Raw genomic sequence first — 16,950 nt, 5'->3', positions numbered from 1 at the left:
AGTCATTTTAAAAATATTATGTTTTTTATGTTTAATCTCGACCTGAAAAGTAACTAAAGCTGAAATATAGTGGAATAAAAAGTACAATATTTGCCTCAAAGTGTAGTGGAGGAGAAGTATAAAGTTACTTAAAATAGAAATACTCAAGTAAAGTACCTCAAAATTGTACTTAAGTAAATGTACTTAGTAACATTCCACCACTGGTAAGGACACTCTTACTCACACACAGTTTAGTTGTTGTATAACTGCAGCTTTTAAAACTAACACACACATTAATATCATGGTGTTAGCTGCACTTGAAGCCTTTCATGTGACTGTTTCCAATCAATGACAACAAACTGTAAGACCAGTTTACGGAGTGAGAAATGCAATTTGCACTGGGAAATTGGAGCTGTGAGGAATTCTCAGCTCATTCAGTCCAGAGAATACAGAGCAGAGCTGCCAACTGTCACAAACTGACCAACACTTTTTGCACATTCTCACGCCACACATTCATTTTTTCACACAGTGAAAAGAAAATTCTTAAGTAATAAAGTCGCGCCACGAAAAGAGGACACAGACACCCGAGACAGAACGTCACAGCACAACTGAAGCACCTCGCCAGTTCGAGTCCCAGGATTGACAGGTAAAGGACTGAAGTGCCCTTGAGCAAGGCACCTAACCCCCCCATGTGCTGCCTACTGCTCCTGAGCATGGTGTGTTCACTGATAGGTTACAGTTTGAATTTCCCCGTTGTTGGACTAAAGGGAATCTTAACTGAGTCAATCTTTTTTTTAAAACATGTTTTTATTTGAAGAAATGAGTATTAATCACAGATATTCAACATACATAATTTTTCTTATTTTCTTCCCCCCCACCCATCCCCATCGTGCTGTCAATACGGAAAATACATTTTAAAAAAAATAAATAATGAAAATACACTCGTGAGTGAGAAGTACACCTCAAATGTTATACGAAAAAAAAAAAAAAAGTTACAGGCGTGAAAATATATACAAGGTTAAAATAATATTGTAATACAAAATAGATCTATCTAAATAAAGTTAACCTTAAATGAAAAAAAAAATATATATATACATATATATACATACATACATACACACATACATATACATACATACATACACACATACATATACACACATATATATATATATACACATATATACATATACATACACATACATACAAAAAAAAAAAAAAAGTGGACATCAAGACATTACAAATAGGCTATTTGCCTTCTTTTAATTTTTAATCTTGTGGGAGGGCTGTAAGTTTCTCAAAATAAGATAATAGAGGAGCCCATGCTTCATAGAATTTTTGGTTCGACCCTCTAATGCAATATTTTATCTTTTCCAACTTAAGGAATAGAATCAGGTCCTTCATCCAGGAAGAGACTTTGGGTGGATGTGCTGATTTCCACTCTAATAGGATTCTTCTCCGGGACTGAGTCAATCTTTAAGACATATTTTAAGTTGCAATACTGAATAAAAACCTAATTCTACTGTGTTTGATGCAGTTTTGGACCCCAAAATGGCAGCTAGACACGACAGCGTGGACACATTTAACTCCACACGTCCTGAAATATGACATCATTAAACCTCACAGCCTTCACTCACTCACTCTGCTGCTGCAGCTGCTCTCAGAGCTTCTACTCCACAATCTCAGACCGATGAATGAGGACAACGATTTAATGCTGCTCAAGAACATTTAGCTGGGTCACTTCTTGTGTCGAGAAGTACGCAAACACACACACACACACACAAAGGCCGAAATATGAAGGAAATGCACAGAGGAAGTGTGTGATTTGGGCTCGGAGGTCGGGGTAAATTTATATAATACTTCTGCCTTGAGCAGATTTCAGCACAGCTTCTTTAATGCTTGATTAAACCTGAAATTCTGCTCTAGCTGAGGGACGTATAGCACATATACGAGCTCCTGCATCACACACACACACACACACACTGAGAGGAGAGTCATATATATAAAACATCAGCTGACAGAGGAGATGGGAGCAGCCGTGATCTGACTTTGATAAAAAGAGAGCAGGCGACATGACAGCTGCCATATGGACTCATCTGACAGAAGGACAGAGGAAAGAGAGAGCAGATGTGTGTGTGTGTGTGTGTGTGTGTGTGTGTGTGTGTGTGTGCTCTGTTTACAGAATGAGGCCTAGAGGGGACCAGTATAACTCTGCTGTCAGGGAAAAATCTCACAGCCCAAATATTGATGTTTTCTTACTCTAATTTCACATATATACACATATACGTATGGATTACTTACATATACACATACGTAAGTATAAGTATGGATTACTGTACTGTCATTTGTATAATGACTCTCTCCTGCTGTGTCCTTTTGTCCTTTGTCTTCATATTGGCCCAGAAATTATTGAGATTTTTAGAAACAATATATGCCCGATATAGTGATAATAAAATAGGATTATAATGGAAGTACACTCGAAACCTTTGTGAGAGTTTCTAGAACATCAGGACATCAATCATTATAATTTAATTATTATTATTATTATTATTTTATTTTTAATATTTAATTATTTTATTGTTTTTTAGTAGGTCACGTGCAGGGAAATGTGTTATGATTATTTCTATTCAATGATTGTGGAACTGTAATCTGTTTATATGTGTTAAATGTATGTAAAATTCCATTTGATAAAAATATTGTTGAAAAAAAGTATGCAAGTACACTCAAAGAGCAATGTAATTTTAACTCTTATGAATATTCACACATGAATGTGAAAAAATATTAAAATATCCTCAATAAATAAAGAACAGAGCAGAAATGATTGCAATAAAAATATTATGCCGCTTATATAATGGTAATAAAATAGGATTATAAACAAGAAAACTTTTTTTTTTTAAGTCTATTGAATTACTTTTCTTGTTTAAATTATTATCATTATTATTATGATTATCATCAGGTGCAGGAAAATGTGTAACGTTTATTTCTCTTTAATGATAGTGGAACTGTAATCTGTTTATATGTGTGAAATGTTTGTGAAATTTCATTTGATAAAAAATATTGTTGAAAACATATTTAAAGTACTTTTTCAAAGAGCAATGAACTTTTAATCCTCAGGATCTTCATACAATGTGAAAAAAATATTAAAAACAGAGCAGAAATGATGATGTATTTCTGTTCATTGGGCTTATCATAATCAGTTGTCAGATGTCATGCTGACATTATTTAGTAAAAAAACCTGCAGGAAACAAGATAAATCCAGATTATAATTATCGTGACAGGACTACTGTTTAGTACAAAAACTATAGTCATCTTTAACAGATAATTAACTTTATTAACTGACAGTTATTTATCAAGAAGATGAAACAAGATAATTGCAAATATTTCGCATCATTTCATTCAAGTGTAATAATCTCTTTGGAACTGTTAACTCTGGCATCGTGTGATAAACACAGACGGACATTTATCAATCAAAAAATGTAACACATTCCTGATAAAATAAAAGGTGTCACAAAAAGGCGTAAACACATTTTTGTTTTTGTTTGGTTTGGGGTTTTTTTAAATGGGAAATTAAATGAATATTTCAGCCACAAAATGACCATTTGTGCATCAATTACTCCTCCTGTGTTGGCTTGAATTTGTAAAGAAAACATTTTTATCAAATGCCTCCACAGCACAGTCATGTTAAAATCCAAAAACGGAGAAAATTCTTCAAGAATTTCCAGCAATTTAATATGAAATTTACAGTTTACTGTATAACATTTTGCCAAAAAGTTATTCAGAGAAGATTATTGAGACAAATAATTCCATTAGATGCAAGAAAATCCATGCCTGGTAAATGAGATTGTCAAATTTCATGACTTTTCCAGGTTTTCCAGTAAACCCTGAATGTTAATTTCAGATTATTTAGACTGTTTTTGTGTTCAGGGTAGATCCTTCATCATGATGATGATCATTATTAACGGCCAACATGATGAAAGCCTGAATAAAATGATTAAAAAAAATGAGATGATCAGCTGCAGCCGACAGAAGCATCAAACACAAACATGAGATGATAAAAGGAGACAAAGGAAGAGAAAAAACAAGAGAGAGGGCTTCTCCTCTCCTGCAGCAGGAGGAGAACAGGACGTTCTGATTCCAGGGTCGAGGAGTTGACGGGAACTATTTCCTGAATCACAGTCTAACCTAAATAGCCCGGTCCCTGACAGCACGGCTCCACATCAGCGTGTCTCGACCCTCCGAGGCTTTTCCGACCCGCTTCCTCAGATGTCGTAATTAAGAAGCCCCCGCTGACAAACAGCTGAACTTCCACTGGCTTTCCAGGCAACGAGTGCATCCACTCAATGAAAATAAATAAAGATAATCCGATAAGCGTGCACGCAAACACACAAACGCAGACGTGTCCGGGTGCTTCAAATTAAAGACTTAAAGTTTTAATTTAACAGCCAATAAAAGGACACACTGCTCATGCAAATTAAGAACAGTGCAGCTTGAAATGAATATATTTAAAGCTGCATTCTGAGTGCATTCCTCGTCTTCTATCTGATGTTATCTGCTGCTAAAACAGGAAGTGAGGGGCCGAGGCTGGCAGGTTTATTGGCCGGTTTTGTTTCTACAGCGAGGTAACCTAAAGATAACACCGTGCTCCGGGAAGTCACAGTAATGGGATTTTCATTTAATTATGGCTGTGTGTTATTAAAAGGATATTCCTGTCTGTGCATGTGGGTCAAAGTGAGTAGAACACAACAAAAGCAAATAAAATGGAAACTACTGTTTATGTGTCCTTGTAGCGTTTTTACAAGACATTTCCTTCCACGTCCCCTTTAACCCTCCGAGCAGCAAACGGTTTCATTTTACTCACTGTGTCCTTGTATTTCATAGCAATATATAAAATATATATCAAACATAAAATTCCTGCAGCTCTATGGAATCAGCACAAGCATGGCTAGACATAGGAACAACTCAAAAAATGTCTTTTGTGCAGAATAACACGGCTAAGATGTCATAAATTGTTGAATTTCTCTGATAATTTTTTTTTTTTTAATTTGAATAAAATGTATGTATACAACACATTTCCAGGTGCCCACAAGTGTCATGGATGTTGGGAAAAAATTGACAAATCGAACTATTTGTATGTTTCCAACCTCTCCTGTCCTCTCCTCTCAGCTCTGTGTAAACAGCCTCTCCTGTCCTCTCCTCTCAGCTCTGTGTAAACAGCCTCTCCTGTCCGCTCCTCTCAGCTCTGTGTAAACAGCCTCTCCTGTCCTCTCCTCTCAGCTCTGTGTAAACAGATTTTCAGTGAATATTTGATTGTTGGTCTCAGCAGAATCAATCATGTCTTCACAGTGTCTCTGAGGAGCAGAATTTAATGTTTTTAACATGATATGGTTAGTGCAAATGCATTATTTTTAAATGACAGATGTAGAATGTAGAATAAAGAGATTCTGGCAGAAATATCAACATTTTAAGCTTAAGTTTTGGTCACTATTTAGAACCAAACCTTTTCGTAATCTATCATCCATTCAAGGACCATCGGAAAGTTAAAATTCTGCAGATAATGCCTGTTTTTACAGGTTTGTTCTATGATAAACTGTGTATTTTTGGTGATATGTTAAAGAAAACATATGTTTCAACGCTTTACTTTTGGACACGTTTTAAATGACACATATAATAAAGTGATTCCGACAGAAATATCAAAATTTTAAGCTTCATTTTGGTCACTTTTTCTCATGGAAACGTTCATAACATATGATGCATTCAAGGACCAGTGAAAGGTTAAAACTCAGACAATATTGCTTGTTTTTACAGTTTCCTTCTATGATAAACGGTGTATTTTTGGTGATTTTTTAAAAGAAAACACACTTGTTAAAGCTGCAGGCAGGTTTGGGGTTCAGAGGGTTAATAATCCCACACACTAAGAAAGAATTAATACCTTTATTATTATGTCCTGCAGCCACTTTAATACCCATGTCCTCCTGTCTGCCTCTACATGCCTGAACCTTTTCCTCGCCCGTGTGGCTGCATAAAGCCTCTCTGCTCCTCGTCGTCCCGCTGAGCTCGGCCATTTGTCTCGCTGTGTGTGCTTCACACATGTATGGATTTGTCGTGCTGCCCATATGCCTGCTGCTCCGCCTCCCTGCCAGCAGGATCTGCCAGAACACCGAGCTCCTCTACAGTGTGAGCTCCACTGATGTGATCCAGTTCTACAGCGAAGAGGGCGTCCAACTTCACACAAAGAAAACACTTCTCCATAAAATCACATATGCATTATCATGATTCATCAACAACAACAAACAACGCCTCAACCGCTCAGTCAGATCAGACCGATTAACACTAATAATTCCTTGTTTTAATTTAGCTGACAGGTCAGAATGAGGCTATATTTACATATATCTGTCCTGTATTTAGATGCAGTTGTGATGTACTTTACGTGCATTTTTTTTTTACTTCTACTTTACGATTTAGAGGAAATATTGCACTTTTTCCACCAATTACTATGTGATTACTTCAGTTACTTTGTAGTTTCAGGTTAATAATGCAAAATGTAATCAACAAATACATGATAATGTATTGTTATACAATAAGATAAAAACAAATAAACTACAAAAAGTCATTAAAATCAGCTCCAGTGTTACCAGCAAGTGATATTAACGCATTCATAATTCTATATTATGTTATATACAGCATATTTTTAACATATTATGTTATATTTTTTAATGCATAGTATTTTTTCAGTGCAGTATTAATACAAAATATCTGAATATTGTAACAAATGTTTCATAATGTACTCTTATTTTGCAGTTAGTCGACCTTTATGATAAAACAATGAGCCGATACTGGGATGAAGCTGCCAATTAACAATTATATTCATCATTAATGAATCTGCAGACTATTTCCTGGATTAGATATTTAATCATTGAGTCAATAAAAAGCCAGAAAATATCAAAATATGCCAATCACAATACTCCAGTCTTCAAACGTCTTGTTTTGTCTCAATATCAGTCCAAAACCTAAAGACATCCAGTTAACTTTAATACAGGACAAAGAAAAGCATTAATTTAAGAGAGTGGAGGCAGTGAATTTTAAATATAACAGATTAAAATAAAATACTAAAGATACTCACTCCACATCCGTTCTGATTTACAGTAATTCACAGTAATCCCAAAGAAAACCGACTTTAAAAACGCAGTTATTTTAAGCAGCGTGTTACAAAACCTGAACATGAGTAATGCTTCCCTGAGTGATTCAAACATTGAGAGATGTGATGGCAGTCTGTCGGCTCGCTGCCATGCCGTGCTTCATTTAGAGGCAACCTGACAACGTATAGTTCAGGAGCACATATGGAGCCATCACCCCGGGTTACGGCTGACTCAGGCTGTGTGAACGCACTCTGTTGTGGAACAAACACGTACGGTTTGGTGCAGAGACGGTTTGTTTATAACTCGGACTAATTCAGAGTAAACTTTGTGCTAAGATCATTATTTTTTGCCTCTTTATCAGTCTTCTTTTAATTACTTGTTGAAGACCGAGTTAAACAACCAAAACTGAACCAAATCTTTGATAGAATTCACTAAAGAGCTCCAGAATACATCAGCTATCGACAACCCAACATAACTGCAACACAACACCAAGCATCACGTCCTGCAAACACAACAACGTCAAAAACACAACAGCAGGAAACTCATATTTCTACAGCGGGATCTCCTCATGGAACAACCTTCAACCGTCTATCAAATAAAGCCAAGAAACTAAAAGTTAAGGAGGATTTGTGGGTGGAGTTAGGCCGCGTTCAGACTGCAGGCGAATCTGATTCAAATCAGATTCCTACTCAAATCAGATTTTTTTTTTAGCAAGTGTCCAAATCGGATATGGCTCTGTTCAGACTGGGCCACAGTATTTGACTGATCTGACAGGTTGCTATAGTAACAGCGTCAGAGCGTCTGACGTCGTAATGGCGTCTGACGTCATATAATTGCGACAGCGACAACAACAACAACAACAACAACAACAACAACAACAACAACAACAACAAACATGATGGAGGCAGGTCACCTCAGTATATTGGCCTTATCTCTGTCCAGTAGAGGTGCAGAACATCTCAGACGCACCAGGGGAGAAACCAGGCGGATGGACGCCCCCGTCGGGCCCGCATGATACGGTCGGGTGCAGCTGCCGGTGGACACCTCGTCTGCGCGCTTCCGGCGATACGCGTGCCACGTAGAGTGACGTCACGGACAGTCAAAACCGATCTGAGTGTTTGGAGGTTCAGACTGAGACGCATCTGTCCAAATGCGATCTGAAACTACCTCCCGAAGGTGGTTTCGATCCGGTCTGCAAAAATCGGATTTCATGTGATTTGTGACTGTTCAGACTTCAAAAGAGCCATCCAGTTCCAATCTGGATGGGCTAAAAATCAGATTTTGGCTGGCAGTCTGAACAGGGCCTTAAAGGCTCACTGTTAAACGAGGAGCTCAAATGATTGCGTAGAGGTTGCAGGAGACTCAGTCAAGCACCAAAGGAAGAGCCCCATAGCGACAAAACAGTGGAAATACAGTTTCCAGTAGCGTCATGTGATGCCATTGGGCCCAAAGACTTTTCCCACACTCACATTGTTAAAGAAACGTCTGTACATCAGCAGTTTTTAAAAATCTCACAACCTGCAAAATGACTCATTTTATTGTCAGAAAACTGTCCAAAAAATTTGGAAAGTCTAAAGGAGCCATAAGATTATAAAATAGAAGAATAGAAGAGAATATCTTTAGTGTAGGAGTATAAAAAACAGGAGAAAAATTTAACTACAACAAACAAACATCTTCTTCTAACGTCTTCCCCTCTGTCTCCCCCTTTCTATCTGTCTCTATCTAATAAAGCATTAAAAATGCCCAAAAAAAATTCCACAGTTTCCTTGGGGGCTTGGTTTACATACTGTAATATTTAATCGTTAATAGTATGCAATTTGTGTAGTATTTGTTTCATACTACAGCTTCAGACTTACTAAAAAACACTGTTTTATGGTCCTAAACAGCCTGTGAGTGTCAGCCTGTTCATGTGGCTCTCAGCTTACTGTATCTGTCTCACTGCTACATGCAGGAACACATGAAGCCCCCTGACGGGCAGCAGACCACCACCCCTCCTCCTCCTCCTCCTCCTCCTCCTCCTCCTCCTCCCAGTAACACATGCACACCATCGCTCCTCTCTCATCCATCCATCCATCCATTCACTCCCTCCCTCCCTCCCTCTCTCTCTGGCAGTGCGTGGGCTGTAGCGTCTCTCTCAGAATAGCTCTGCAGCATTGAAAAGAAACACAAGGGAAGAAAAATAAAAGAGGTTTGTTCCCTTGCTTGGTACTTTTTGTTGTTGTGTTGTTCTGTCGATCCTCGCGGCCTCCGTCTGTCACCTCTCAGCGGTGTCTTCTTACTCTACCTCTTCCTCTTCTTTAACCCCGTTCTCAACCCTTCTCTCCTTCCTCTCATCTCCCTCCCTCTGTGAAGCATGCTGGGAAATGTGCCAGTGCAGGAGGGCATTAGGCAGCAGAAAGTATGGCTCTGTATTCTAATGTGGACTGGGGCGAAGCTGCTGTGAACTCTGTCCATAAAGGTCAATGCACTGCCCTTGGTCCTGACACAGTGATGCATGTGGTGCTGGAATAAAACTGGTTTAAAAATAAAAATCCATTAATGCAGCCTAGTTTTCAGATGATAGTGTGGAGTGAGGAGTATTATAGGAGGCCCAAGCTTCCATTAACTCTCACTACATAATGTCCTAACGATTTGTTTCAGCTGCTGTAATAATCTGATGTTTGGAGGCTGAAGCGTCACCGCACAGTTTACACAACAGGTTTCATTTTCACACACACATACAAGGTAAACAAGGTCACTACTGCTATGTGTTCGGGGGGTTTGTATGTATTTTATCATCCATTAATAAAGTTCATGTTCATGCTTCTCAACATGACCAGGAGTCAGATTTAAAGCAAACCGCTATTCATTTTCTGAGTTCAAATCTATGTAAAAGTTGCAAAAGTGGATAAAAAAGGGAAGATTTAACAGTTCATAACTCAAAGATCATGTAAAATGAGAATGACAGCAGAAGAGCTCAGTCGTTCTTCAGACTTTGGTGAGTTTGTGACGATACAAACATGATGTTCTATTTTATCCCTCAGAGCTCACAACAACACGCTGATGGCCGTTTCCAATATCTGTGTGACAACGATGACTAAAGGAAACAAATGAGCAATAACAGCACTATTTAAGGGAGTAGTTGTACTAAAATCCTCCGACACATAATGAGCTGTTCTTGGTAGTACTACAACTATTGTTTTGGGAAAATCAGCTTTTTTCTAATATATGTGAAGTGAGTTTAAACAACATGTTGATGGCCGTTTCCAGGATTTGCCAATAAGGAGCAAAGAAAATAGATCAGGTGAGCCATTAAATGTGACCAGGAACTCATATATTTCATTATTCCGACAGTACATGAATGGAACAAAATGCCCCGTCTCACATTGTTGATGAAAGTGAAAAATAACTTCTGTCTCTATTCTGAGCTGCATCCTTCCAACCAAATTCATGAAAATTAGGCTTGTAGTTTGTCTGTAATCCTGCTGACGGACAGACAAAACCAAACTGGAACATAACCTCCTGGTGAGGGGTTCGGATAAAAAACGCAGAAAAACAGCAAATCCTCAGATCTGACAAACTGGAAGTAGCAAATCTTTACTTGCAAGAACGTGAAGTTACATTAATATAGTTCAACTCCTGGTTTTTGATATGGCAACTTAAACAATATGTAAAAGTATTTACGAAAGACATTTGATATTGTTTTATCCATTAGTTTTGTTGATAGATAATATAAAAAAACTGACATTTTTTGGCATCTTTGCTTGTTATCTGAATGACAATTAATCAACTAATCATTGCAACTCTACAAAAACCACAGTAGAATGCACACAAAATACTTTTGCCAATACAAGTCATTACCTACAGACATCACACCTTTTTATTTACATCAACAAAGAAGTTACAGTACTCACATATTAACTGTTGTTTAAACACAAACAGCTGAACATATTTGATGGAATATTTGCTTGATACAACCGTTATTGTATCTGTCAATTAATTAACTTGATCTATAGAAAACATAATTGAGAAAATATTTAGAATGTTTAGATTTCCACTCACACTGGTAGAGCGCTTACCACTAAGGCTGAGTCCTTGCTGCGGCGGAGCCGGGTTCGAATCCGGCCTGAGCTCCCTTTGCCGCATGTCTTCCCCTCTATCACCCCCTTTCACTCTATCACTTTCAATAAAGCGTAAAAATACCCCAAAAAATAATCTTTAGAATGTTTAGATTTCTAATAAATACAGTATGAAAGACATAAAACACTTCATTCGATTAAGCCGATTCATAAATCATCTGACCCTGTGACTGTGTTGTGTGATGTCTCCGTCTTTATATTTCCAAACGTTCATGTTAAAGCTCTGTGGATCGATCAGAGAGCTGGAGTTGAGGAAGAGCTAGCAGCAGCTCGGCTTCATGACTCAGCTTCCAGAGGCTTCTCCACTCTGGAGCCTCCTGAAGCTCTTCTGACCTGAACTCCCTCCTTCACTCAGTATCTGCTGTTACATCATGACACGCCCGGAACAATACACAACTTCTCTCAGTTTTATATTCCCATCATGAACCTGGCACGGCTCAACACCAACCCTTCAGAGTGGCCGCAGGGTCGGAAACCAGCCATCGGATTCTGGTACCGAAACTATGAAAACACGGTGCAGACACCTCAGAATTATTTAAATAATAATAAGAATAATCTTTATTTATAAAGCACTTTAAAACATGTGTTACAAAGTGCTTAGCAAGTTAAAAACAGACAGGAAAAATGTTTTTAAAATAAATAAATATCATTAATGCAATTATATGTCACAATATTCGATTTTACCATGATTATTCTGAGAGAAAATTTCACAATTTTTAATCAGGAAATTTACTACACTAAGGAATTAATTAAGATTATTTGCATAATCTCTGTCAAAAAAGAGAAAGAACAAAAGGAAAATTTAATAATTTTAGATTTTTTTTAATAAGCTAATAAACAAAAATATGTATTTTATAGGGCTGGACCCTTAATGTTGCATTATTTGTACATTTGGTAGGTTTCGATTCTCATTTTTGGGATTCAGTTATCTTTTTTTCCCCTCAATGTGTAAGGCTTTAATTAAACTTGAAAGACAGAGTTGCAGCTCAGTGTCACACTGTCACAACACAACACAACACAACACAACACAACACAACACAACACAACACAACACAGGAGGAATCAGAGCTTCTACAGTTCTGAAAATGAAACTGTGACGCTTGTAACCGTGATTCATCCTGACTGACCTCCCTACATGCAAAAAATATCAAAAATGCATCGGTTTTTACAGAAGAGGATTAGGTCCCGAGAGGAGAAAAAGTAATGAGACGAGGAAAAAAAACACATTTATTATCCTCGATAAAAAGGTAGAAGTGACAAGAATAAAGTTGAAAACAATGTTGAGAATAAATGCAATTTATGTGAATATTTTTATTCATAAAATGAGTAATAAGGACACTTTTTAAGAGTGTGGTGGTACAAAAAAAATCACTGACACGAATGAGCTGCACTTGGTAGTTCTACAACTATTGTTTTGGGAAATTTTGCTTTTTTCTCATTTTCAGATCTTTTTCTATTTAAAAAATAAGCAACAACTTCCCTATTAAAGGTTGTAGTGGCACTAAATCCTCCTACAATGAGCTATGAGGTAAAAAACAGCTTCTTTTATGTAATTTTATTCTGTACAGTTCGACTTTTTTTGTCGTACTGAAAACATGTTTCCTCTTCATGACTTTTTCTCCTGCCTGGCCTCTTCTCTATGTTTTTCTGTTTGCTGTGGTGGCTGTTTGCTGCAGCTGGTAACTGCTACATGGTGTCTGGATCACAGCTGCATTAACATGACAGCAGCATTCAGAGACACTACAGCGACTGTCTATACCACTTCTGTCCTGTCAGCACATTTTAAAGTGTCAAGCAGCAAAGCAGCAGCTGAACTTTCAGCAAACGTTCAGTGAATAAACTCTGCAGCTCCTCAGGACCAGAAACGTTCTACTGTCTTTCTACCCAGTTAAGATTCTTGTTAATACTTTAAGATTTCTTGTTAATGTTGCTTGTTTACTATGATGCTTCTTTCTATTTTTGCTGCTGGAAATTTCCCCGTTGTGGGACTAATAAAAGGAATATCATTCTTATTTTCGCCCTGGTTGCAAAATGTAGATGGGTGGTTGACGTGAACTCAAATTCAAAGTGAAAAAAATAATAATTCAAAAATATATGTCAAATGACATACAGTTATATTCCCTTATATGTGAATAATTCAAAACTGAATGTGTCCATTTCTAATTCTTCATATATTTAGCATATTATTAACTTTTGGTGTGGTAGTCCTAAATTGTGTCCACCGGTGCAACAAAATAAAGAATGTCATTATTTAATTCAGAGAATGTTGGACAGATAAGATAGATAAGCCCAAGGCATATTAGTTATGAATATTTTTATCAATTTACATTATTTTCAATGATCAATCAATGTAAATTGATAAAAATATTCAGATCAATACTTAAACTGCGTTGTACCAAAAGGCCTACCTTAAGACGACCAGTTCCGACACTGCATGGAAACGGTAATATTATATAAAATATTTGAGACAGAAGTGATCTTGTGTGCAGTCCACCTGCTCCAGAGATGTCTTCTGTCCTTCCTGATTCTGGAAGGACCCCTCTCAGTAATGGGGTGGTCACATTAATGCCTGTTTTATATCGACATAATGGCGTTGCTCCAGGAGGACACCAGTTTTGCAGACAAAATGTAATGTGTCATAATAACTCTACATAGGGACCTTAACACTTATATCCGCTAGATTCATTAAGTAAACACTCGTATGACATGCATTCAAGTATTTTAATGTATTTAGATTAATTTTTCATTAAATTACAGTTGTTTTAAGATAAGTAATGCTACCTAGGACAGTTGCACCGGTGGACAAATGTCATGTTCAAAACAGAATATTTGCATAGTTGAAGAACGATGCTCATTGTTTGCAGATGGATTAGATGTAGAAGAATGAACTGCATATTAAAACAAGAGGTAACAAGAGGTAACAAGCATTTACGCCGATTTGAGCCTGTATGGAACAGGCGCAGCGACGTGCTACAGGTGTGATTTTACTTAAAATATTTCATTTTCATTCATTGTTGAGGATCTCTGGTCCTGCTGGCCTACATTCACCTCGTCCCTCAGCGTAACATCAACATGCTCCAATTCCTAAAAGACTTACATTATTTGAGGAGCTCTGAGGTGCAGAACAATATAACTTGGTTTAAAAAGAGATTGATTGGGTGAATTTTCTGTTCACTATATAATCCTGTAAATTATATTTGTTGCATTGTTGACAGGATTTTTAGATGAATAGAAGCTCTTTAAAGTCTGACTGCTCTGATATTAGATCCGGTCAGTAAAAACAACCAAAGGCAGAACTCTTCTTGCAGAACTTGACCACAGTGTTTCTGCTGTGGAGAATAAAAGGGTCCAAATATTGTCCAGTCACAGTTAGTGGAGGCTTCAACTAGGAGACATTGTTTCTAAGCTACAGTCTGCAACTAGACCGAAGGCCGAACAAATCTGACATTAATTTGTCAGGCTGAACTGAATGTTTGAAGGCCAACTATTAAATGCTACTATAATCTATTTCTCTAACCTGTGAAACAGCGGGCCGGCTGTTTTTTTTGCAGTTTTTTTTTCTTCTTTTCGAGCCTGTAGCGGGCTCAATTTATATGGAGATGTATAGGGAAGATACTGGTATCATATGACACTAGAAGATCTAAGGAATCCAATGGTACAAAGCATGTCCAGATATCAAGTTGCTAAATAACGCTAAATGTTAAGTTAGGCTACTTTAAGTTAGAAGTCATGCTATTTTATTTATCTTTTTGCTAAGTGATTTAGTATGCCAATTTTCAAAGCTGCCGTGTGACCTCTGACATCATGCTATCTGAATGGAAATGGGATCTATGGGTTCCCACAAGTCTCCTTTTTACATACGTCTACTTTATAATGCCGATAGCGTGCAGTTTAAGGCAAAACCCGCATAGTTTTTCTCATATATTACAAACTTTTATTTTGGCCTATTGTATGTCAATATTTCTGCATACTGGGGTCACTAGTTGCATAAATTGGGTATCACTGTAAAGCTGAGACTCTTGTGGATACACTGATTAATCTCACACACAATTACATCCCCGTTCACTCCCAACATGCAACAGGAGAGAAACCAGCACATGCATGTGTTAAAGCAATGCTGCGGCGATTCAGTGTAGCAATCATTTTTGTTTGCGAACTTGCAATCAATGAAATCAATGCAGCAGTCTAACAGATGCAGTGGGAGATATTCTGACTTTGCATTGGTAAAGAAATGTAAATTACTTCTGTCTTTTAATAGCTCAAAGTTTGCAAAGGAAACTATTTTACTCCTCGTGACAAATAAACTGACTGTGTTTAATCTGTGCAATGTCCCTTTAACATTTACAGACAGTTACCACTGCTTCATCCTGATTCGTTCCTCTACCCAGCAAACAGAAATAATTTGGTCATGTTCTATTTGGCTGAGACTAGATGAATCTGAATAGTGTTTAAAGAGGGAACAGTGGGTCCCTGCTTCATTGTGCTTACTTACTAAATGTCTCTGCTTGTGCTGAATAAAATAACACAAATTACAGCTGAATACAAGTGGGGTTGAGTGGGCTTCAATCCATAGTTGTTTACGAAAATAATAACAGCAGCAGGAGAGACTCTGAGCACCATTCAGCAGCACGAGCAGCCACACCAACACAACAGCCGAAGAACAACACAAACACAGGAACGAGCCGACGTGATCGGGATGCTGGTACTGGTCTAATAAAGCTTACGGTCTGGGGTTCAACTTGGCCGGGGCAACCCAGAACAGAGTCCCAGCACCTTCGATTAATAAGTAGATCTGCCATCTAAACTGCTAAAGCCAGTTAGGACAACAAGTTCTCCAACCAAAACGACAGAATATGTTGTGTGTCAGTACCACAAATGACAGCACGTACATACAGTACAGGCCAAAAGTTTGGACACACCTTCTCATTTAATGCGTTTCCTTTATTTTCATGACTATTTACATTGTAGATTCATCAAAACTATTAATGAACCCATGTGGAATTATGTACTTAACAAAAAAGTGGGAAATAACTGAAAACATGTCTTATATTCTAGTAAGCAAAGGGTGGTTACTTTGAGGAATCTAAAATACAAGACATGTTTTCAGTTATTTCACACTTTTTTATTAAGTACATAGTTCCATATGTGTTCATTCATAGTTTTGATGCCTTCAGTGAGAATCTACAATGTAAATAGTCATGAAAATAAAGAAAACACATTGAATGAGAAGGTGTGTGTCCAAACTTTTGGCCTGTACTGTACATATTGCGGCTCGCGATCAACGGCTCGTTCTAAATATAGCACACCCGTACGGTTTGTGGTTGTAAAAAAGTTTGCAGTTTCTGTGGATTTATGTTGTAAAACCACTGATCGAGGTTTAGGGCAAAAATATTCCTAGTAAGGCGTTATAAAAGACAGTTTAAACAGTTAATATATGTACGTAAATGTCCGAAATGAAGTAGTTACAAGGTTCACATGACCATCCCAAGTTACGTAAAAAATGTACGTTTTTTAAGTAAGTAATTCAAGTTAAAAACTAATTCACTTTTGTTTTCACACAGGACGTCCACCATTTGTTCAACCCATCCACCATCCCAGGCTCCAACAGGACGCGGCTATCCACCCCATTATACTTCGCTTGGCTGTCAATTCCTGCTTCAGCAAGATGGCGGCGGACGCATTACAGCAGACGGTAAATTATACAGAGATATATGTAT

The 16,950-nt window shown here is 37.5% G+C and overlaps 1 protein-coding gene across 1 annotated transcript in view; it reads right to left on the bottom strand.

Annotated features, from left to right (window-relative positions):
• Positions 1-16,950, bottom strand: part of shisa7b (shisa family member 7) — a 58,806-nt gene that overhangs the window by 32,764 nt on the left and 9,092 nt on the right. The gene's annotated exons all lie outside the window — the stretch shown is intronic.

Source organism: Centropristis striata, chromosome 14 (genome assembly GCF_030273125.1).
Source record: "Centropristis striata isolate RG_2023a ecotype Rhode Island chromosome 14, C.striata_1.0, whole genome shotgun sequence".
NCBI lineage: Eukaryota > Metazoa > Chordata > Actinopteri > Perciformes > Serranidae > Centropristis > Centropristis striata.
This window is presented reverse-complemented; position numbering and strand designations above follow the sequence as displayed.